General features: G+C 33.4%; 2 pseudogenes; both read left to right on the forward strand.

The window, feature by feature from the left end:
• The first annotated feature begins 202 nt into the window (after positions 1-202).
• On the forward strand, positions 203-2140 carry LOC107024369 (annotated as a pseudogene).
• Positions 2141-3079: 939 nt separating this feature from the next.
• Positions 3080-4907, forward strand: LOC107024794 (annotated as a pseudogene).
• The last annotated feature ends 1754 nt before the right edge of the window (positions 4908-6661 follow it).

Raw genomic sequence — 6661 nt, forward strand, 5'->3', positions numbered from 1 at the left:
TATGAATGGTTATTCCACCCAACATCATTCAATATAGAATTTGTTTATAGACAAAAAAAAAAAATTATATTATCGGTAGATAAGTTCAGAACTTATAAACTTCAAAATTTGTCTTCGCTTTATAATTAATAGTATAAACTTTTTCTATGATTGGATACTTGTAATTAATCATCTCTTACACTATAAATACAACTCTGTCATCTATCACACTCTAAAGCAAATCACTACACAAACCACACACACAACTACACAACTCCAAAAAACAAAAGATGTGCAAAAAAAGAGATGAATCCCAAAAAAGACTTCAATGTAAAAGTGAACAAGAGTGAAGTAGTGGCAGCAGTGTTGCCAATGCAAGAACATTGGCTGCCATTATCTAATCTTGATTTACTCTAACCTCCATTGGAGGTCCGGAGTTATGTTCTGCTATCTAAATCCCATTATTGTTTCGGAGAAAATTAATATGAATTTTGAATTTAACTCAATCGTGAAAATACTCAAAACATCTTTGGCTGAAACATTAGTTTCTTACTATGCATTTTCTGGAGATATAGTTGAAAATTCAGCCGGAGAACCGGAGCTTCTTTGTAATAATGGTGGTGTTTCTTTTATTGAAGCTTTTGGTGATGTTGAGCTTAAAGAAATTAACTTTTACAATCTAGATGAAAGTATTGAGGGAATATTTGTTCCTAAAAAGAAGCATGGTGTTCTTGCTATTCAGGTAAAATATGTCTTTATAATTATGTGCAAAATAATTTCTCCTTTTTTTTCATGCATGTGACCTAGTGAATGTCACCAAACATAATAACAATAACAACATATTCGATTATCAGTTTAAATGTGGCATCTGAAAATGATAAGGTGTAATATCTACGTAGACCTTAACATTACCTAGGTGACATGTGTAAGGGTGGATCTATAATAATCGACATTAAAATGTATTTGTCAGTGTTCAATCTTCGATCTTACGAAATGATTTTTACAACATTAAGTAATAATCATTGAGAGTAAAGTAAGTGTATTTTTTTGATATGTTGAAAGTGACAAGTAAAAGTAAATATTTTTTAAAAAATAATAGACAAGTAAAAATGAAAGAAAAGAATACATTTTTTAATAGATAAAAAAAATATGACACATAAATTGAGATTAAGGTAGTGTTACTCTTTTAAGCAATAAAAGATGATAACCCTCATAACCTAACTTTGTACTCATTTTTATTTATTTAATAATTTATTTCCTTGAAATACTACCCAATTTTTTGGTGCAGGTTACGGAACTCAAATGTGGAGGAATAATTGTGGGTTGCACATTTGATCATAGAGTTGCTGATGCATACTCAGCCAACTTGTTTCTTGTATCATGGTCTGAATTAGCTCAACGCAAGCCACTCTCTCAGATCCCATCGTTTCGACGATCGTCCCTTTTTCCTCGACATCCTGGTTACTATGATGACTCGATCGATGACTTATATGTACCACTATCAACCCTACCTTCCATGAAATCCGAAATCCTTAACCCTAATGATCAAGTCATTAGTAGAATTTACTATGTAACGGGTGACAAAATTGAACACCTTCAATCACTAGCCAATTGTCATGATGACCAAAAAGGCACGTCCCAGATGTCTACNGGTCTAAACTTGAATCATTCAGCGCTTTTCTGTGGAAAACTATTGCATGTGGAATTAATAAAGAACGTCAGGTTTCAACAATTTTAGGTTTGGTATTGTGGTCGATGGTCGGACTAGATTGATTAATAATGTAGATGTCAATAATCAAGAGAAGTCGCTAAAAGGGTATTTTGGTAATGTTCTCTCCATTCCATTTGGAGAGGAAAAAATTGAGGAGCTAAAAATGTATTGTGGAGAGGTGATTAAACAGGACATGATAAAGTTCAATAGTATCGAGGACATGACTCTAAATAGAAAAGAATAGTGATCACATATTAGGATAGAAGGTTAGTAGGGATAGAGTGTTGTATTGACTTGCGAAAGTATAGACTTATTAGTGTCTGCCGTAGTATTAGTTGTACTTGTACCCTTGTAGAGTTCTTGTCATATGTTGTTTATTATATCACGATGATCGCACTATTTTGTTGTTATTATTATTTCTTTCTTATAGACTTCACATTATTTTTCTTATTAATTGTTACACTTTTGTCAGTGTTTTCTTCTTTTACTTAGATTCAATGCGCACTTGAGTCGAGAGTCTTTCAAAAACAGCTTCTCTACCTCCGCGAGGTAGTGATATAGGTCTGTGTATACTCTACTCTCCTCAAACTCCACTTAGTGAAATTTTATAAAAAAAATACATTACTGTTATTATTAATCTTGTTAAAACATAATATTTTAAATAAAAATTCCGACTTCACAATTGAATATGAACCACTTAAATTAAAGCTAACATTGCAAAGAAGTATCACCAAAAAGATGTTTTAGATGCTATATTCCATATATATAGAGCTAATAGTCTAATACATACAATAGATAAAAGTCTTTTTTTCCAGCTTACAGCCAAAATTCAAATGGTCCTCAGCCAGCTCAATAATCAATAAATATCATTATCCTCATCCTAAAAAATAAATAAATTATTGATACAACAAGCATCTTTCTTCTTTTTTTTTTATTAATACTGACAAAAATAGTACTTCACTTTTCAAATTCAAAATTTCCATGCTGATGACCACAACTTTTAAGTTTGACTGTAACGTTTGCTAGATTCTTTCTAGAAATAATAATTTTTTTAAAAAAAAAATACCTAAATTATCAGTTTTTTTTTTTTTGCGATTTCCATATTTTAATTATTTAATTATCAATAATTATTTTATTTTTTGCATGAATTGTTTGTCTTTCACTATTTATATATTTACACATCTAATTGAGTAATTAGTGATAGCTCATACATAAAAAGAGAATACCTGATAAATTAGTTTAGTAAACTTCGGGACATTAACAAGTGATATTTGAGATTTAATTAATTAATTCATAGTCATTCATCTCACAAGATTTTGGACACCATAAAAGAAGTCATTTGCCTATAGCTTCGTTCATTTTCTATCGAGAGTTTAGAATTCTCCACCTAAATAAAATGAGAAAAAAAATTTCGAGTTTCTTCTTTTTCTTCTTCTTCTTATAATTTAGTAGCTTTAACTCGTTTCGAAAAATGGAAAAATATTTTCAGTTTCTCCCATTTTTGTTAGTTTCATTCTTGATTTTTATTAGAACTATTGCTCAACAAGAGTTTCTTAATTGCATTTATAGTCATACTTCAGACAAAAATATCAAAAAACATATACATTTTCCAAAATCACCAACATATTCTATCTTTTACAATATGGACAGAAAAATCCAAGGTGGCTAAATTCTTCATCTTCACATCCAATTTTTATAATAACCCCGATAAACGAATCTGGTATCGGGGCTATTATATTTTGTAGCCAAAAATTTGGCATACAAATTAGAGTAAACAGTGGTGGTCATGACTATGAAGGCTTATCTTTTCGCTTTGAAAAAGGGGAACGATTCGTTATCGTGGATTTAATCAAGTTAGATGAAATTTATACTGACAAAAATGAACAAACGGCCTGGATTCAAACAGGAGTGACAATAGGGCAATTTTACTATGAAATCGCGAAAAAAGGTGAAAATCTTGCTTTTCCAGGAGGGTTGTACCCTAGTGTTGGGAGTGGTGGGAAAATAAGTGGTGGTGGAATTGGTACTTTGATGAGGAAATTTGGCCTATCTGCTGATAATGTCCTCGATGCACGTGTAATGAACGTGAATGGAGAAATTCTTGATAGAGAATCGATGGGAGAAGACTTATTTTGGGCTATAAGAGGAGGTGGAGGGTCAAGTTTTTGTGTTATTTTAGCTTGGAAAGTTAAACTAGTACGCGTACCATTAAAGCTTACTGTTTTCACAGTACGTAAAAAATTACATGGAGAGACAATAAATTTACTCCAGAGATGGCAAAATGTGTCACATGAATTGTCTAGGGATTTGTTCATTAGAGTTTTGATTCAAAATATGGGAATTGGAAGTAAGAAAATAGTACAAGTGTCATTTCAAGGGTTGTTTCTCGGTAGAATGAATGAGTTACTCCCAATGTTGAACCAAACTTTCCCCGAGTTTGGGTTAGTTACAAAGGATTGTTTTCAAGATCCAGTAGTAAATTGCGCGATAGAATTGCCCTGTATAAAGAAAGAATGCTTTGAAGTCCCCTAGATTCGTACAACATTGTATTTTGCATCCATAAGGACAAACGATTCGATTGAATTTAAGTTGAACAAGACTATGACACAAAGAAAGAATTACTATAAGGCAACGTCGATTTTGTGAAGAGTCCATTGCCAAAAGAGGTATGGGGGATGATTAGAATTATGTTTCGCGATGAAGAAAGGCCTATGATGATATTTGATCCATTAGGTGGAAGAATGGATGAAATTTCAAAATTTCCATTTCCTTATAGAAAGGGAAATTTGTTCAACATTCAATACATGGTGAATTGGTATGATAATAGTGAAAATATATCTAACAAGAAGATTAAATGGCTAAGGGCACATTATGAGAAAATGAAGCCATTTGTATCACATTTACCAAGAAATGGTTATCTCAATTATAGGGATCTTGATTTTGGGGAAAATGATGATGAATATAGATATTTAAATTCTAGAGTTTGAGGTGAAAAATATTAGATGGTAATTTTGAGAGGTTAGCAAAGGTGAAAAGTAAAATGGATCCTAGTAATTTTTTTAGGTTTGAACAAAGTATTCCACCTTTTAGTGTGACAACTTAAGAGGAAGGTAAATGAATTTCAAATTTCTTCACTCGATGGGGAGATTGATTTTATGGGTCACTATAAACGTTCATTTTTTGGAGATCTATAAATAAAACACAAGTGATTTTTGTATCTTCTTGTTGATTTTGTAAGTTGTTTCTCTCTTCTATTTTTGAGAACATTTACCTTCCCAATCAGGTTAATTTGAGATGATTGCTTGGGAGGACTATTATATGTTGCTCGAAATAACACTTTTAGAGGAACCGAGCAACATAGCTAGTAATCAAAAGTAAATAGCAAACTCAAACGTCTTGTAGGACAACAACCTCCTACATATTCATCTTAGCCAGGAGAATGAAGCAACAAAAGGGAAAAGAGAACAGCCACAAAAATTAAGACAAAATGCATTGTTCAATGCAATCAACCAAGAACCATAAAACTTAGTTATATAACAGCTCCAGAAAAGGGGTTATCGCACATAGAAAACAGGCAGGCAATTCAAAAAACTAAACAACACCTCCGCGCCTCCAAAAGAGCAAAGGAAAATGAAAAAGAAAGAGAGACAAAGGAGTAGCTCATGAACAATATCAATTGTTCCATACTTCACCAAACTTGAAGCACAGCAGAGGATAATTAGCGAAAAGAAGGCACAGAGAACCACCAAATTCATTTCTCACTAGCGCGGTCAACACCATCGAAGGCCCTTTTTGTCAGTATTGAAATCAATACCCACACTTATGTCTTCTTTCTTGCCTGTCTTGTCGTGTAGATGAAAAAAGACGACTTTCAAAGAGGTCCCTAGGTCTCTAGTTAGAACTACATATAATTGTATATGCATACTCTTAATTAGTTAAAGCTACTTCAGCACAAAAAATTGCAGTACACGCGCAAACTGTTTACGCGATGCCTCTCGTATGAATAACTTACATGAGACTTTTCTATACAAATCGATAAACAATTAAAAATATTGAGTCATTTTAGCTTAGCTTAACAACACAACATCTAACTCACCAGTCACTAATGAAAAGCTACACTTATGCAACATACACCATACCATATAAATGCTGAGAGTCATGGGGTGGTATCTAAATACCCAGTTTTAGTGGAGAATCCTTGAATCCTATTATCACACTAAACATAAATGAATGTCAAATCAGCTGGCAACCGTAGGTCACACTTGCAGTAGATATAAAGGATGCAAGGAGAGAAATAACAAATTCAGCACCAGGAAGTCTGCATCATCAATGGAGATAAACAAGATGAAGAGTTCAGCACTACATTAAAATTTCAAAACCTTGATAGAGCAACCCACAGGCATGCAAAATTCACTTTTCAACCATAACAGTTTCAAGTTGAATAACAAACACACAGGCACAAACCAAGACCTTTTAAAATGTCACCATCTCCAGATAGTAAGAAACAGTCGAACATTTTAGAAGGGCGAAAGTGGAAAATAACTGGAAATACAAACAAAAACAAACTTCAGATAAAGATGGGGAAAGAATTTCTCTTTATTCACCCCACTCTAAAAAGTCTCCAACCTATTTTTGCCATCTTAAAGTACCCTCCCCAGTGGTTCCTCTTTACAACTGTATCCACCAACAACTTCTCTCTTGCTCTCTCTTCGTTGCCTCTTTTCTACCACCAACCATCCCCAGTAGGGTTCATAATAAGAACACACTAATGAGTCTTGTTTTTCTTCTTCAGAATGTCACTACAAAGTCAAACTCTAATCCCCTGGACTTGCATTTGAAATGAACTCTCCTCGTCCATTTCCCTAGACTCCTTCCCTCACCCACACTTGGGAGTTGGGACTTATTGAGTCCTTCATAACATTTCTATCTTGTTCGCCAGTTTCCCTCCAACCCTACCTCCCCCCCCCCCCC

Source organism: Solanum pennellii, chromosome 7 (genome assembly GCF_001406875.1).
Source record: "Solanum pennellii chromosome 7, SPENNV200".
Lineage (NCBI taxonomy): Eukaryota > Viridiplantae > Streptophyta > Magnoliopsida > Solanales > Solanaceae > Solanum > Solanum pennellii.